Source organism: Rhinopithecus roxellana, chromosome 2, assembly GCF_007565055.1.
Source record: "Rhinopithecus roxellana isolate Shanxi Qingling chromosome 2, ASM756505v1, whole genome shotgun sequence".
Classification (NCBI taxonomy): domain Eukaryota; kingdom Metazoa; phylum Chordata; class Mammalia; order Primates; family Cercopithecidae; genus Rhinopithecus; species Rhinopithecus roxellana.
The window spans coordinates 24,808,005-24,826,998 of record NC_044550.1 but is presented as its reverse complement, the minus strand read 5'-3'; the positions used below and the strand labels follow the sequence as shown (position 1 = coordinate 24,826,998).

The 18,994-nt window shown below is 39.2% G+C and overlaps 1 pseudogene; it reads right to left on the bottom strand.

Annotated features, from left to right (window-relative positions):
- Positions 1-6,231: 6,231 nt before the first annotated feature.
- LOC104682612 lies at positions 6,232-13,691 on the bottom strand (annotated as a pseudogene).
- Between the last annotated feature and the right edge of the window lie 5,303 nt (positions 13,692-18,994).

The following is an 18,994-nucleotide window of genomic DNA, read 5'->3' as shown; positions in this document are numbered from 1 at the left end:
AAAAAAAAAAAAAAAAAAATGTTCAACATGTCATTAAAATACTACCATGTTTGGACGAAATGAGTATGTTCTTTTGTGCTGTAAAAACCATCTTAAGATATGTACCCTAGAATTTAAAGTGTAATAAAAAAAGCCATCCTAAGATCATATTTATTTTAAAAAAATTTATTTTAGGTTCAGAGGTATGTGTGCAGGTTTATTATATAAATAAGTTGCATGTCACAGGGGTTTGGTGTATAGATTATTTCATCAGCCAGGTAATAGGCATAGTATCCAACAGGTAATCCCTCTTCCCACCTTCCACTCTCAAGTAGACGCCATGTCTGTTGTTGCCTTCTGTGTGTCCATGTGTACTCAATGTTTAGCTCTCACTTAGAAGTGAGAATATGGGGTATTTGGTTTTCTGTTCCTGCATTAGTTTACTTGGGTTATGGCCTCCAGTTCCATCCATGTTGCTGCAAAGAACATGATCTCATTCTTTTTTATGGCTGCATAGTATTCCACGGTACATATGTATTTTCTTTATCTCATCCACCACTGATGGGCACCTAAGTTGGCTTCATGTCTTTGCTATTGTGAACAGTACTGCGATGAGCATATATGTACATGTGAGCATATATATAGGTGAACACATATATATGTATTGTGAACACACATGGGATGAACATATATGTACATGTGTCTTTATGGTAGAACAATTTATATTTTCGGGGGGTATATACCCAATAATGGAATTGCTGGTTCAAATGGTATTCTTTTTAAGATCTTTGAGAAATTACCACACTGCTTTTCACAACTACTGAACTAACTTACATTCCCACCAGCAGTGTATAAGCATTCCCTTTTCTCTGGAAGCTTTCCAGCATGTTTTTGTTTTACTTTTTTATAATAGCTATTGCGACTGGTATCTTACACCATCTTACAGTATCTCATTGCGGTTTTGATTTGCATTTCTCTAACGATTAGTGATGTTGAGCATTTTTTTTATATGTTTGTCAACCACGTGTATGTCTTATTTTGAAAAGTGTCTGTTCATGTCCCTTGCCCACTTTTTAATGGGGTTGTTTGTTTTTTTAATGACTGGTAAATTTGTTTAAGTTCCTTATAGATTCTGGGTATTAGACCTTTATCAGAAGCATAGTTTGCAAATACGTTCTTCCACTTTGTAGGTTGTTTACTCTGTTGATAGTTTCTTTTCCTGTACCAAAGCTCTTTAGTTTTATTTGGTCCCATTTGTGATTTTTTGTTTTTGTTGCAATTACTTTTGGAGCCTTTGTCATGAAATCTTTGCCAAGGCTGATGTCCAGAATGGTATTTTCTAGGTTATCTAGCAGGGTTTTTTATATATATATAGCTTTAGGTTTTACATTTAAGTATTTAATCCATCTTGAGTTGAATTTTGTATGGTGTAAGAAAGGGGTCCAGCTTCAACCTTCTGCATATGGCTAATAAGTTGTCTCACCATCGTTTATCAAATTGGGAGTTGTATTAATTTTTTTCTCATGCTGCTAATAAAGACATACTTGAAACTACGTAATTTATAAAGAAAAGAGATTTAATTGACTCATAGTTCAGCATGGCTGGGGAGGTCTCAGGAAACTTACAATCATGGCAGAAGGCACCTCTTCACAGGGCAGCCAGAGAGAGAATGAGTGCAGAACAAAGGGTGAAGCCCCTTATAAAACCATCAGATCTTGTGAGAACTCAGTCACTATCAGGAGAACAGCATGAGAGAAACCACCCCATGATTCAGTTATCTCCACCTGTCCTGCCCTTGACACGTAGGGATTATTATAATTCAAGGTGAGATTTGGGTGGGGATACAGAGCCAAACCATATTAGGAGTTTTCTTCATTGCTTGCTTTTGTAAACTTTGTTCAAGATCAAATGGTTGTAGGGGTGCAGCTTTATTTCTAGGTTTTCTTTTCTATTCCATTGGTCTATGTCTCTGTTTTTATATCAGTACCATGCTGTTTTGGTTACTGTAGCCTTGTAGTATAGTCTGAAGGCAGGTAATGTGATGCCTCCAGCCTTTTTCTTTTTGTGTAGAATTGCCTTGGCTATTTAAGCTCTCTTTTGGTTCCATATGAATTTAAAAATAGTTTTTTCAAGTTATGTGAAGAATGTCACTAGTAGTTCGATAGGAATAGCATTGAATCTGTAAATTGCTTTGGGCAATATTGCCATTTTAACAATATTGATTCTTCCTATCCATGACCATGGAATGTTTTTCCATTTGTTTGTGTCTTCTCTGACTTTTTTGAGCAGTGTTTTGTAATTCTTGTTGTAGAGAACTTTGACTGGTTAGCTGTATTCCTAGGTATTTCATTCTTTTTATGGCTATTGTGGATGGGATTGTGTTATTGATTTGTCTATCATCTTGCACACTGGTGGTGTATAAAATGCTATGGATTTTTATACATTGACTTTGTATCCTGGAACTTTGCTGAAGTTGTTTATTAGATCTAGGAGCCTTTGGGCACAGACTATGGGATTTTCTATATATAGAAGCATATTGTCTCCAAACATGGATTTTTTGACTTCCTCTCTTTCTATTTGGATGCCTTCTTTTTCTTTCTCTTGCCGGATTATGTTGGCTAGTACTTCTAGTACTATGCTGAATAGGAGTGGTGAGAGTGGGCATCCTTGTCTTATTGCAATTCTCAAGAGGAATGCTTTCAGCTTTTGCCCATTCAGTATGATATTGGCTGTGGGTCTGTCATAGATGGCTTTTACTACTTTTATCATTTACTACCTTCAATGCTTAGTTCGTTGAGGGTTTTTAACTTGAAGGGATGTTGAATTTTATTGAAAGTCTTTTCTGCATTGATTGAGATAATCATGTGATTTTTGTTTTTAGTTCTGTTTATGAAAAAAATCATATTTATTGATTTACATACATTAAACCAAGTTTGCATCCCAGGGATAAACCCCCCTTGATTGTGGCAGCTTAGGTTTTATATGGTGCTGCATTCAGTTTGCTGATATTTTGTTGAGGATTTTTGCATGCTTTTTCGCTGTTGTGTCTCTGCCAGGTTTTGGTATCAGGATGATGCTGGTTTCAGAGAATGAGTTAGGAAGGAGTCCCTCATCCTTAATTTTTTGAAATAGTTTCAGTAGGAATGGTATCTGCTCTTCTTTATACATCTGGAAAAATGTGGGTATGAATTCATGTGGTGAACTTTTTCTGGTTGGTAGGCCTTTTATTACTGATTCAATTTTGGAACTTATTTTTGGTCTGTCCAGGGATTCAATTTTTTCCTGGTTTAATTTTGGGAAGTTGTATGTTTCCAGGAATTTATCCATTTCTTCTAGGTTTTTCTAGTTTGTGTGCATAGAGGTGTTTATAGTAGTCTCTGAACATTTTTTTTTTTTTTTTTTGTATTTCTGTGGGGTCAGTGGTAATGTCCCCTTTTTCACTTCTGATTGTGTTTATTTGGATCTCATCTCTTTTTCCTTTATTAGTCTAGCTAGTGGTCTGTGAATCTTATTTATCCTTTCAAATATGAAACCCCCAGATTCATTGGTCTTTTGTATGATTTTTCACATCTCAATTTCCTTCAGTTCAGCTCTCATTTTGGTTACTTCTTGCCTTCTGCTAGTTTTGGAGTTGGTTTGCTCTTGTTTCTCTAGTTTCTCTAGGTATGATGTTAGGTTGTTAATTTCATATCTTCCTAACTTTTTGATGTGGGTGTTTAGTGCTATTAACTTCCCTCTTAACACTACTTTGGCTGTGTCCCAGAGATTCTGGTATGTTGTATCTTTGTTCTAATTAGTTTCAAAGAATTTAATGATTTCTGCCTTAATTTCATTGTTCACACAAAGGTCAGTCAGTAGAAGATCAGTTAATTTCCATGTAATTGTATAGTTTTGAGTCATTTTCTTAGAATTCATTTCTATTTTTTATTGTATCATGTTCTAAGAGTGTGTTTGGCATGATTTTGATTTGTTGTTTTAGTTTTCTGAGGGTTGTTTTATGGCGATTATGTGGTCAATTTTAGATCATGTGCCATGTGCAGATGAGAAGAATGTATATTCTGTTGTTTTTAGTTGGAGAGTTCTATAGATGTCTGTTAGGCCCATTAGGTCAAATGTAGAGTTCAGGCCCCGAATATCTTTTGTTAGTTTTCTGCCTTGTACTGATCTATTTTCAAATTCACCAAATCTTTTCTGAGCTGTGTTCAGCCTACTGGTAAGCACATATAGTGAAATCTTCACTGTTGGTATTATGTGTGTATGTGTGTTCATTTATTTCAAGCATTCCCATTTGACTCTTTTAAAAATAGTTTGTGTCTTTACTGAACTCCCTGTCTGTTCATGCATGCTGTCCACATTTTCTATTAAATTTCAAAATTAATCAGTGTGATTTTAAAATCTCTGTATGATACTCTCAACATCTGGATCATCTCTGAGTCTGGTTCTGTCAATTGCTTTATCTCTTGACAATGGGTTGTTTTTGCATGCTCTTAAAGTCTCTTATCATTTGAGTGAATGCTAGACATCCTTTGTGGAAGAATGATAGAAGCTGAGATAAATAATATTTACACCTGGAAATGGACATGCATTTTCTTTTGCTTGGCTATTATGTTGGGCATTGAGTTAGTCTAGGCAGACATACACTGGGTTTGGGTTTTATTGTTGCTCTCATTATCTTCATTGCAGTGCTAGCTCTGAATTTCTTCAGTGGTGGGCTGATGCTTCTTTGTGCTTAGAGTGGGGCAGGCCTTGGATAGTGGAGGTTTTCATCTTTGTTTTGTTTTTTCTCATTGTTCCTGCTCTGTCCTCAGCTTTCTGTGCTCCTTCCATATCCATACCGTGGTGGTGGTGGTTGGGGCGGGGGGTGGAATCTGTTTCCTTGTTCTTTATCCTTCTTCAGTGGTAAAATACTATTGCTTGTTATTGTGGACTAGGTTTATCATGGGAAGAGGGAATTTTTATTTTCCTAACATAGTTTCAATTTTAGACAGACTTGCATGCCTGGGTCTCAGAAATGAAGCCTCATCAGTGTTTCTTGCCTACCCTTTCTCCCAGTGCCTATTGAACTCTGATCTGTGGGTCATTGGGCCATGGATAGAAAACAGTTTCCTGCCTGTTCCCAGAAGTAGCACACTTCTCCTTATACCAGTGCAGGATCCTGAGTCCAAGAGTTTTCCCTGCTTTTTCCCAGGGCCAGAGGACCTTTGCTTCTAGTCATCAACTAGAAGCAACAAAATTCTTGCCTTACCTCCAGTCGTTTCAGGTTTTTTCTTTCTATGACAGGAGGATCCACGTAGCTGGGTGGAGTTCATATCTCTCCCGCAGGGGCAACTGAAAATTTTCTCTGTGCCTGTACCACTGATGACCTCCTGCATGCCTATTCATGTCTAGATTTTCTCATGAGCCTCCAGTGGAGGGCAGTGAAAACGAGCTAGTAAATTAGGGCAAAATCATCTTGTGTCTTGGACTCTCAGTTATTTTAAACTGATACTTTAGTCCACAACTGGCTTTTAAGAATCTACTAAACTTTCAGCTGATTTCTTCAAACTGACTTATATGGTGGTCGTCTCTTTTTTCTATGCTCTGCCAATGGCAAGAGTTTGTTTGCATGTCCTCTCTCTCATTGAAGGGGCTTGTAATTTTTTGGAATTTAATTTATTTGGTTGGCCAGTAACCTTAGCTCTTCAGTGGGCTCATGAAAAGTTTGTGGATTTCCTGTCTTTTTCCAGTTGCTAGGGTGAGAATCATTTCTCTTATGATGTTTTACATCCTAAATGAAAACAGAACTCTAGAAATTTAAACTTGAAATATAGAAAGAATACAATCAAGAAGGCTTCATAAATTTTGTTAATGGCAAATCACCAGGGCAAGGATTCACTAGCTCCTGCTGTGAGGTTCCGTTTGTTTCTGGTCTTGGATTTTCATGTGAGACCATTTCTTTTTCTTTTTTTTCCCCCTAGGCTCAAAGCTGAGTACACTCCCATCATTTTAATAATATTTTAGGCAAGTCCTATGACAATTATACTAACAAGTTTCTTCAACCCCACCACCACCCCTACCATCTCTATGCTTTGCTTGCCCATACTCCCTTCACCCTTTCATCTGCTATTACCACTGTTATTTCTACTTGTGGTTGAAAGTAAAAAGCATCTCCAGATTACAGCAAGTTCAGTGGCCCTGCTCCATAACCTGGCCTCTGCTAAAGGGAGAAAATGGGGGGAAACATGAACAGCCATCATGGGTTGTGATCAGGCACTACCAGAAGCCCAGCTTGTGTTTCAAAAACAGGCTCTTGGACATGTTCCCAGCAGATAACTCTTCACTGGCTTGGAGAACAGGAAGGACTATTTCACAAACACCACTGTTTGAATTTCTAGAGGCTACCCAGACCAAGAATACATCCCTGCAGTGCTTCACCACACACTCATTGCTGCAGTATTCATTGTTCCAGTCCTTACTCACAATGGAAGTGTTCTCACAACCAGAACTCAAACATCGAAGCTGGGGTGAGAGTGCCACAGGAGACCTACTCACCAATTCAACATCTATCGGAGAAGGGGACTAAACCTCAGGAACTACATCTGTGGTCATCTCACAGATAGTCTCAGGAGAAGTTACCTCCACTCTATGGGCCTCAGGGCTACTGTTCATAGGCTGCTCAGGACTACTTTCCACAGTTGGTGGGACTAAGGTAGTCTGCACTTTCAAAGTGGGTAGAGGCACACTCTTGATCTGCAGAGGAGATAGCTGTTGCTGTAAATTGATTCGAACTTTCTGAGGTGGAGGCTATTTCATGGCCTGGAGTGGAGGAGGCTACTGTGGAATGGTAACTTGCTGCTGAGTCGGAGGCTGTGGCGTCTGTTGTAATGGAGGGGACTGTAGTCGGGGTGGAGGCAGTTGCATAGAAGCAGCAGCAGCTGCTGCTGCCTGCAACACTGACCAAGTGACAATCTGGGCTTGTTGACTGGGCTGGAGAGTAGCTGTACTGGTTTGGCCTGGTTGGAGCCCCTGGGAGGTCACCACTGTGGCTGGGATAACAGTAACCATCCCTCCTTCAGACATAGTAATGGAAGAGGGCAACGTTTATTTGGTAATAATCAACTTGGTGATATTGGGCTGACCCCCAACTCCTGAAGATGCCTGGTTTGCCACATAGGGTGAAAGGGTGGAGTTAACAGTGGATGGGGACAGGGCAGGGGGCTCTACTGAAGCTGGTACTGGAGATACTGGGTCAACAGTAGCCATAGGAGATGGAGAAGGAGTTTGTGATGGTGGTGCTGGATCCAATTCCACTGTTTCCACAGTGGCCTGACACTCCTGGTTGTCTTTGTAAGCAGTCAATGCCTTCAGATACTCTTTCTTGGCAGCTTCAGTTTTCCTCTTATATACCTGTTTTTGCTCCTCTCCAAGACTATCCCACATGGAGGCCACAATTTTTGAAACCTCACCAAAAGTGGCATTAGGATTCTGTCCCTTGATGGCAGCCTGTGTATCATGAAAGAATAAAGCATATGCTGAAACTGGTTTCTGATGTTTATTAGGATCTTTCTTTTTTCTCTTCTTTGGGACCTTCTGCTTTTTCCCTGCTTCCACCACCACTGTCTTCTGGCTGGGAAGTTGCCTCCAGAAATCCTCAACACCATCCTCGTGAAGTGAACTAATAGGTGAAGGGGTGGTTGAAAGACGATCTTCAGGTGACTGGGCAGGTGGCAGGATGGTGCCACCCCCTGAGCTCAAACCCAGTTGGAAACTCAGTTCTGACTGATCAATGGTGGTCAACTGGCTATGCCCTATCAATTCAGATGTCATGTCTGTCATTGGTACATCAATTGTAACAGGTGGGTTGGCACTATACTGAGTTCCTATAGAGTAGTCCAAGTCCATGATCAAGCCTCCACTGAGGATCCCCGCTCTGCTCCATCAAGCCATGGGTCATACCCAGAGGTATGTTCAATGTCTGGACCCCATACTGGGCTAAAAAACTGCCATTCTGTGAAGAGGAAGGGTCTGCCAGGTCATCAAAGTGGTCAACCACATCTGAAACAGCCAATGAGGGATCAGAATCCAAGGAGATAGGTGGGATTTCAAATTCCTCATCACCCAAGATTGGTGTATGGAATGTCTCGGCCCCTGACAGGAAGGGGTGTGAAGGCCCTGTGATCATCAGGTAAATGTCATTTCCTCTGTGAAACTCCCATCTTCACACAACTGCTCCTACCGTCTCAGATTGTCATTGCTCCCACCGTCCCCACTGGACTGGGAACTGTGAGACTACTTCTTGTATCATGTGGATCCTATTTAACTTTCCTTAAACAAGCCTGTGTTCCTTGCATCTAAAAACCTTAAAACGTGTTTGAAACCCAGCATCTCAGAACCAGGAGCACATCGAACTCACATTATGTGGTAGGCAACACTCTAAAGATGCCCTCTCCCAAGATTCTTATTTCTTGGTTGTTCAAACAGTAATGCAGGTACTGCTGTAAAGGAATTTTGAACACATAAAGTCCCAAGTCAGTTACCTTAACTTAATTAATTAATAAGTTAATTAATGAGTTAATTAATTAAGACAGAGTCTCTCTTTGTTGCCCAGGCTGGAGTGCAGTAGTGTGATCTCAGCTCACTGCAACCTCTGCCTACTGGGTTCAAGTGATTCTCATGCCTCAGCCTCTCGAGTAGCTGGGATTACAGGCGCGAACCACCACTGCTGGCTAATTTTTGTATTTCTAGTAGAGACGAGGTTTCACCATGTTGCCAAGGCTGGGCTTGAACTCCTGACCTCAAGTGATCTGCCTGTCTCATCCTCTCAAAGTGATAGGATTACATGTGTGAGCCAACACGCCTGGTCGAAAGTCAGTTCACTTTAAAATGTGGGGATTGTCCAGGTGGGCCTGACTCAATTAGTTGACCCCTTTTAAAGCAGAAAGTTTTCTATGACTGGAAGCAGGAGAAGTCAGATAAATCTGAAGGATGAGAAGGATTTAGTGTGCTGTTGTTGGTCTTGATGCTGGACAGGTTCCGTACAAGGACCACAGAGTGGCTACAAGTAGCTGAGGGCAAACCCAGCTAACAGCCAACAAGGAAACAGCCACCTCCGTTCTACAACCACAAGGAACTGAATTTTACCAACAACAGGAATGAGATTGGAAGATGATCCCAAGCTCCAGAAGAGAACATAACGAGCTGACAGATTGATTTTAGCCCTGTGATACCCTAAGCTGAGGTCCCAGTCATACCATCTGGGATTTCTGACCTATAGAACGTGAGATAATGAACAGGTATTGTTTTAAGCTGCTAAATGTCTGGTAATTTGTTAGGCAGCAATAGATCACTAATGCGTGTTGATTTCAAGTGAATGGGACTCTCTGGAGCTGTGTGAGGCTGCAACCCTTAATGTAACTAATTTTGTGACCATGTGTTATCAGTACAAATACTTTTGGAAAACCACATTTTCATAATCAGGATGAAAGATTAATGATGTTGAGTGGACTTATAGCAGAGACCGATCACAGAAAGCATGGAGGCAACACTATGAAACAAAACTTGAATACTCGAGTGTGGAGGTTAGTGATACAGAAAGCAGATTCTATCAGTAAGTGAGAATTAAAGCAACTGGCATTCATCTAGGAATTAATCTTAGCTCAAGTGGAAAACACAACTAATATTGCTAACTCTAACTCTGCTTTGGTTTAAAGGATGATAATATGGTGGATAAATAATGATAAAAAAACAATAGCAACAACAACCACTGATGAAACATTTACTCTGTGCCAGGTACCATCCTAGCAATGTTACATGTGCTCTTTCTAACTCTCACAAAACTTTTGAAGTTGATACTATTAATCATCTTTTATCCTTTGGGTAGTAGTAATGAAGAATGATCCTGAGATTAATCAGGAAAGAAACGGGAAACAAAGGCAGCATTTTGGCACAGGAAGTTTAAATGCCTGTTTTAGTTTCATGATGTGCCTTTAATCTCGGAGTCTCAATAATCGTTAGTTGCTCTGGATAAAGGAGGAACCACACTCTTTAATTCATGAAACTTGAAGAATACCCTTCTCAATGCACTTAAAACACCTGGTTTCTGAGCCAGAATCACTAAATTAGGCCCTCTTTATCACTTGTTTTAAAAGTAATTCATGCTTTATCTGAAGCATATCATGTAACAATACATATAATATAGGTTAAAAACATTTACTGATCTTAAAAAATTGGATTATCAGTACATTTGGTCACACAGTAGTAGAGTACTCCTGGAGATAATGATGCCCTATTCCTTCAGTCTAAGAACAGATGGCAATTAATTTCTCCAGCATTATCTGGTTTACAGATATATAATAGTGATAAAAATCAACAATAATAAAATACTGGTAACCATTATTTTTCACCAGTTTTATTCATGTACCACAAATGGTTTGATTTTCTTAATTAAATCAGCACTAAAATCAAAATCATAGAAAAGAAGATGGGCTGAATCTCCCTAAATGATAGAGCACTCAAGCATTTTTACTTTTTCACTGAGACAAAAAACAAAAGCAAATAAACAAACAACAACAAAAAAAACCCTGTCCGCCCAGGAGCTAATCCATTTTCCACACTCATTATCATTCAGATGAGTCTTTTGTAAGACAAAGATGTCAGCATAGCTTCTTTCAGTGTCTGAGAACGCCTTTCTTATTTGGATTGTACAAATAAAGAGGACCCTCTGGATCTAATTAAGAGATTTTTCACCTGCCATCATTCATTCATTCAGTTCACAAACATTTATGGAACACGTGCTATATTCAAGGCACAATGTTAAATACTGTATTACACTAAGAGTTATGCCACAATGGGTCAATCATAAAACCACACTCTTAATTAATCTTGCGATTTTTAATGATTTAATTCTTTCATTCAGCAAGGCCTTATTAACAACCAAGTGCCAGGCTAGGCACTGGGGCTGCCAAAATGAACTCACAATCTCTGCTTTCACGTGCTCATAATCTAATGGGGGGAGGCAGAGACATAAACAAGTAATTACTGTGCAATTGAGGTCCCACTGTAAAGGTCTGTGATGGTGTAATGGAGCCTCTGTGTGTGTGTGTGTGTGTGTGTGTGTGTGTGTGTGTGTGTGTTAGTGTTACTAGAGGGGAGTAGTGGAAGAGTCAGAGAAGGTCTTCCTGGAGAGATGACACTTGAAGGACAAGTAATAGTTTCCACGGGAGGGAGGATAGAATGTTCTGGGGAATGTAGGAGTGAATGTACCAGGTACAGGGAAGGGCTTTGGAAGACATTTGTGGGAAGTCACATCATATCTGGGGAATTGCAGTCACATATGGCTGGGAGGATATGGAACTACCTGGAGATGAGATTGGAGAGATATGGAATGACAGAATTACGTTTGAGTATTATTTAGGTCAAGCCAGATGAATTTACCAATATTAGACTATTTCGACTTACAAAAACAGCAATTTAAAGAATATTTCAGGATGATATAATAATGATATACAAGCACCAGTAAATAACCACACAAACATAATTTATTATAATTGTTATTGTTACTGCTATCATTTGCACTTCCCACTCCCTACCCTGATCAGAAATGGCTTCTCCCTAGGTCCAAGGTTGCTCCCTCTGTCTGGGGGAGATTCTGGGTTCACATGCAGTTAACTAATCTTGGTTGCCACAGTTGGTGAGAGTGGGACTGGGTAAATGAATTCATCAGGACTACACTGGAAAAACAGTTGGAGTGATAATGACAATAAAATCCTATATTTGTTTTGTTTTGTTTGAGGTGGAGTCTCGCTCTGTTGTCCAGGTTGGAATGCAGTGGTGTGATCTTGGCTCACTGTAACCTCCGTCTCCCGGGTTCAAGCGATTCTCCTGCCTCAGCCCCCCAAGTAGCTGGGATTACAGGCATGTGCCACCATACCTGGCTAATTTTTGTATTTTTAGTAGAGACAAAAATCCTATATTTGAACACCAAAGAGTGCCAGTCACTGTGCTAAGTCCCTCATAGGCATTACCTCTAATCCTCACAGCAAAACCCAGGTAGGGATTTTTATACCCATTTTACATATGGACACTCCAAGGCTCTAAAGAGGCCAGGCAGTAAGCAGCAGAGCTGGGACTATTCCTGTCTAATTTCACCGGACACTCCCCTTCAAGGAGGCCTAGTGAGAGTGACTGCAGTGGAACTAGAGAGGACCTAATCACCAGTTGAGTTTAAAAACTATTGCCCTGAAAAGGAAAGACCTGAAAGTGAGTGAAGCCCTGTGAATTACTTCAGAGTGTCAGAAATCTTTGTTTCTAAATTTCAATTTTTTCTCCTTAGAAAGTGAGAAAGAGGAGAGTGTAGAAGATGGGGATGGGGCACAAAAGAGGCATTTGGGTAATATGGGGAGAAAAGTGAGCACCCATTCTTATCCTCTACATCCGTGCTGGCAGGGGATCCGCTGGGTCTAGAAGTTAACTCTTTCTTTGCTGTGGCAAGAACAAAGCTCATTCTGCTTAGCAAAGTCCTTCTCACCAACAGCTACATAACAGCTACATAACAGGGAGGAATACTGTGTGGCCATTATAGGATAAAAATATTTCACTTGATTTATTCCCCTAAAAGATTGCATGGGAAAGAATGTGTGATCAAGAGAATACAACGTTAAAACTGGAAACATGTTACTGAGGAAGTATTCTTAACCTTTGAAGTTAGACAACATTTTCATCTCTTTGAGATGGCGGTCCGGTTGAGACTCTGAAGTTCCCGTAGTTTTGTCATCGTGAAGCCACCCAGCACACCATAATACACAGTGGGAACAAAGCCTCTGGAGGCCCCTGTGATCCACAAGCACAGTGTCTCATCTATTATCCAAGTGGCCTGTTCTAGAAACCATCTTTTGGGTGTGTCTTTTCATTTGTTTCTTCTGTCTCCCATGCTGAGAGTGATGACAAGGGTCATTTCTCGTTAATGTTGTGGACACTGCACTCAGAGTGACCTTTCTCACCGAGAAACAGCCTTTCACAGTCTGGATTTTTAAACAGTTTTCTCAAAAAAAAAGGTGAGTGTATTTCTTTAAAGATCACACTTTGAGTTTAGTTAGATGCCTGTAGCTCTCTCAGTCTTTTTGTAAGAAATATAATTTTGTCAGGGTCTGAAAGAGAAACTAACTCTAGGATTATTTTGCAGGAGCAAAAGAGAAGTAATTTTCAGCAAAGTGGAATATATCATTCATCTTTCCAATGGAAAACATTATAGTAAATCAATAAATCACTTAGAAAGGTTTCCACTCCCTCCTGGCCATTCCATGGGTCAGTTGTGCCAACTTATAAAATGCTTCCTGAAAACAATATTTTATTGATAACTGGAATGATTGTTATAAAACATTAACTTTCCTAAAGCATATTTTTTAGTCATCTTTTTAGCATTTGAGTTGCACTGTTGTTGGTGGATGTTCTGCGCATGGCATTTTTAGCACAAGGAGGTAAAGCAGTTGACAAATGCCAAAGGACCAATGCACTTAATGCATCTGGAGCTGTATCTCAATCTAATTTTTAAGTTATTGATGAGAAAGTTTGGCCTTCTCTCGGCATCTGGAACAATTTGGAGCTGTCTGTTTCCCAATCATCAGCTACTACATAGCCACTAACTAGCAACAAAAATTTGTTATTGGCCTAAGTAGGATGCATCTTAAACAATAGTCTTACTTGTGATTCTTTACATTTCCCCGCTCCCCTCTCATAATCAAGAGTTAAGTGTAATAAAAGCTAATGCTTGGCAATGCAGAGTTTTAGAGATGCCAAGTTTAATTCACTGTTATAGGTTGTCTAAAGATGCTTAGGGATAGCTTTTTGTTGAGTGTGTGTTCCTGGTCAGCTTAGACAGTGCAGACTGTGCCACAGGGATGGAGGGAGGAAAAAAGGCAGGAGCGGATGACGTCAGGTCGATTCTGTGGCAGGTTATCAAGATCATGCTGAATGGTGGAGCCCTCTCTAATATCCAGCTCCATCTCAGATCCTCTTCCTTAATACTTGGCTCAATGTCCTAGGACTTAGACATTTTCAGGTGCTTCTGGCAGAACAATTTATAGTTTTGAGTCTTGGCACATGGCATATTTCAAAGACTTCCGGGGTCCATTGCTCTTAATCTTTACCCATGGAAGGATCCTGCTAACTTGTGTATAGTGGGGCAAAGGGGCCAGCCACTCAGAGAATGCTTGTGTGCTGGCCTGGCCTGGCCTGGTCTGGCTCCTCTGCGCGAGTGTGCTCCAGAGGCTGGAGAAGGATACAGCTGGCCAGAGGCTCCTGTCCCTCATCTCCTGTCCTCTCTGATGCAGGTGGCTCAGTGACTGCTGTCCTGCGCGAGGGAACATTGCCCATGATCCAGGTGCTCAGTCCAGAGAGAATGTTCCCTATTGAAATCATGTTGGGAACATAGCCCTTCAAAGCCAGTCGCTGTGGGTCCTTCTGTTATTGGGAGAGACCATGTCAAATGTTTAACAAAAGTGTTTCAGCAGTCTCTCTCCTTTTTGTGATTTGTGTAGAAAAAGAAGGTTAAATCTGGTGTCTGTCCTTAGCAGAGAAAACAGATACTCCAGTGCTGTCTCTTATTTTTACAGCATACTTGGAGAATGTACAGCTGATTAAGGTATGTAATGTTTGAAAATTTAGTTAAAAGTAAAGAGATAGGGCATTCTTTGATTTGAAATCCTTTTGTCTAGAAAAATGGTTTGTACTTTAAGAAAGAACTTGGTGTGGCAAAGTATGAGTGAAAAATAAATAGTGAAGAATTTTCTAACAACAATGTTGCCTGAAATGCATGGGAACCTAAAAAACAAACAAACAAACAACAACAAAAAAAAACCAACTCAAAAACAATTCTTTCTCTTTAACCTGTGCCATTTCCAGTGTAAGGTCTGAATGGCAAAACTTTATGCATTTATTTAATCTAAAATTAAATACTTTGATATTTATACTTATCTTTTTCTTTTTGAACATTACTTTTGAAAATGAATATAACACAGTTAGAGATTCAATTATATAAAAAATATTTTCTGTAATATGATAAATATGTGCCTCAGCATCGTAAATTAAAGGCTGTATCCTAGCCTTTCATTGTGAGCTCATTTCTATATGAGATTCATTTAAAATTTTATTACTATGTAGATCACACAATGGAATAACAGTGTTAATAACTTGATACTGTAGCTGCAGGATTTGTAACCTACTCTTCTGAAGCTAACAGCCCTAGGGCCAACGGCTGCTCATTTATTTCACCATATTTAAATCAATTGTAGAGGCAGTCAGACAATAAATTGTGTGTCCATCTCTAGTAATAAAATTGGCATCTCAAACAGCAGAGACTTGTACAAAGATTTTACAGCTCCCCTTTTGGGATGGATTCTTCTTTGTACTATCTCCTGCAGGGGAAAAAAATGTGCTTAGATGTAAAATAACATTTTTTTTTTCTGTTCTCTTGTTAAATTCTCTGTCTTACCACTGTATAGTTGAGCCCAATGATTTTAGCTTCTGTAAAGCTCCCACTTACTGCTTGAGGGGAATTCTTTTGTCTGGGCAATGGAACAAGATAACCGACTTAATCCTCCTAGTAACACGTGAGTCGCCATGTATCATTTTAATCTGCAAAACACTAGGGCTGAGTACTGTCACATGCTGATTTTACTTTTCTATGAGAAAGTGACTCCCTGGCTCAATGATGGATTGCTTGTTCTCTTTAAACAACAGTCAAGATGGTGAATGCCCTGGGGTGATAGACAGAGTGTGCAATGGGAATGGGGGCAAATCTGATGGCCCGGTTCAAGTTCACCTGACAAAGCTGGAGCAGTTTGCAAGCAGCATTCGAGAAAGGATTATTCACACTTGCATTATATTTTTGAATGCATTTTTCTCCTTGTGCAGCTGCAAAGCTCCCTCACACTGAAGGTTTATGCACCATAATAAAGAGATTTATTTTTTTTTCTCTCACCCTCTCTGGCTTGTTTCTTGTACTTTACACCTAGTTTCTACTGAACTGTTCAGGCAGAGGACATCTGTATATTCAAACTACACAGAACAAATATCATCTTCAAAATAATAGCACTGCTAAAAGACAGTAACAAAAGCCTGACATTTCTGATATCTGAAGAAACAAAGATTGTCTCTCCTTAAGTTGAAATCAACTCCTCAAACTTTGCTTTTTAAATATTGTTATTTCAAAACTCAACTCACTCCACAAGCAAAAGATTAAAATAAAAGTCAATTTCTTAGTTCAACTTAGAAAAATACTGAAGTTTTCCTAAGAATTACTTGAAAATTTTTCAATATCTTGTTTGCTATGAGACAAATATTAAAGAATGGAGGGAGAAAAATCAGAAAAGTTTAAACACAAGGAAGCAAAATAAGTTTCTTGATAAGTTAGAGCAAGGACTGAGAAAATGCTATTTCTTTTTCTTTCCAACTTTTCATCCTTCCATCCATCCACTCATCTGTCCACACCCTACATTGTTGCAGAATGGTTTTCTGAAGCCTGGAGAGCTCAGACATTCTTTTCTTATTGCCTCTCATCCTATGTAGCAGGAGTTAGTAAGCTAATCAGCACTTACTGATCATCTAAGATGCAAATAATTCTTATTGGTATTTCATATTATTATGCAGAACTATAATAAGCCAGGGCTAGGGAGTACCAAGAGGCACAAGGCCTAGTTCATTCAGGTTGGTGAGATAGAGCCATCTCCAAGGTGCTCTCGGTGATCCCCACCTGCTGGTATCCATGCCCTTTTGGTCCCCTCCCACATTGTACAAGGGTTGGTCTGTGTGACCAGTGACCAAAAGAGTACAAATGCGATGATATGTTACTTCGGAGGCAAGATTAGGTTATAAAAGACACTGTGGCTTCCGCCTCTCTCTCCCTTCAATTTTTCCTGCTGCCATGTTGTTCTATGGACAGGCCCACATGGTGAGGAACAGAAGCCTCTGACCCACAGCCAGCAAGGAAGAGGTCTCCTTGCCAAAAGCTATATGAGAGAGCTTGGGAGCAGATTCCCCAGTCCTGGGGAAGCCTTCAGAGGACTGGAGCTGCAGCTGACATCCTGATTGCCAGCTTAAGAGAGACCGAGTCAGAACTACCCAGTTAAGCCACTCCTCCCCACCCTTTCTGATCTATAGAAACTGTAAGAAGTAATAAATATTGTTTTAATCCTCTATGTTTTGGGGTTAATTTGTCATGCAGCAATAGATAAATAATACACAAGATAATTATAATTGAACTACAGTAGATAATGTGATATAATTGTGTATTAGCTTCTATAATAATTGTGAAATGAGAGTTGCAGTTATTTTAAGACATCAAAAGAGGGGTACCTTACCTGGGTTGTGGTGGGGAGGGAAAGGGAATAAAGGATGTCAGGGAAGATTTCTTGAAGGAGGTGTTGGATGAAGTGAGTCTTCAAGGATGAGAAGACATGGGGTGTGATTGTTCTGGTAGGTATAAAAACAGCATGAAAACAGTTACTAAGTGACAAAGCATCGTATTGTGGTGTGGGAGGTGGCAGGATGAACTACAAACTGAAACCATAAGTAGTTCAGTGTTTCTAGAGTGTAAATTGCAAGACTAGGAGTATTGATGGGCTAAGGAAGAAAGCTGTAGATGCTCATCTAATAATGTGGACTTTTATTGGAAAAGAGAATCATTTGAATTTCTTGTTAAATATTATTTTTTGAGATAAGTAATACAAGCTTAATGCAGAAAATTTTGCAAACAAATGATGAAGAAGAAAATGAAATCCACTGTAATAAGTTTACTAGGGAAAAACACTATCAGTATTTCAATATACTATATATATATATATATATTTTTTTTTTTTTTCTATTTAGATGAACTCTCCAACAACCTGATGAACTTGAAAGTTTAGTCTTCTCTTGTCAAGCCTCCAGATGAGAACATAGTTTAACCAACACCTTGATTGCAGCCTGTGAGACTCTGAGCTGAGGATCAGCTAAGCTGTGCCCAGACTCCTGACCCACAGAAACTGTGAGATAATAAAATGTATGTTGGCTGAAGCTGCTAAGTTTGAGATATGCAGCAATAGAAAACTAATACTCCTTTCTATTCAGGCTTTCAGCTGCAGCACTCAACTTTATCTGCTAATATTAAGGTCACCAGTGAACTCCACATTGCTAAATTCAAAAATTTAGTTCACAGTTTTCATCTGACTTATCTGTCAGCGGCATCTGACACAGTTGATCATTCCCTCCTTGATTCATATTATTTGCTTGACTCAGAGGATTCCCTCTTCTTTGTACTCTTTCTCCCTCTAAAACCCCCACTAGATGATGTTGGACCTTCTTTTCTCTTCATCTCTTAATCACTCATTTGTATTTTCTGTCCTTTTATCTTTCTGCTGCATTTTAGCTAATTCCTTCATCTCTCTTTCCATTTTAATAATTCTTTCTTGAAATATGTCTAATCTGCTGTTTAACCTTTCTAGTAAGTTATATAGTCAATTACTATATTTTTCATTTTCTAGAAAATCAATTTGACTTTTTAAAAACTAATCTGGCCTTTAAAAATGTTTATACAAAACTTTGAACATTTGAAAAGAATACTGGATATTTATTGTTACTTTTATGCAATATATAAATGTATAACAACATTAAATAAAAGTGAATGTGCAACAATAGTAAGGGGAATGATAACCAACAATTTCTGGACAGTAATTTTCTCTTGGATGGAGGAGGAAGTACAGATCCGGGATGGAGGCTTCAAAAACAGTATTACATTTAATTTCTTCAACCGGGAGTTGGGTATATGGGTGATGACATAAATAAAAATTTAAAGATATTTAAAAAATGCAATTTCTTGCAAATTCCTCTCAATAGTACTATTTCTGCTTTTTATAACTCAGAGATATGCATTGCTACAAAATCTTTATTTTTCTAAAATTCCTAGTTATGCCAATACCATCTCACTTAGCAGATATCCTAGCTTTTTGACTTAACAAAGAAAAGTGGGCTCTGAGATGCTTTCCATCAATTTACTTCTTTATCA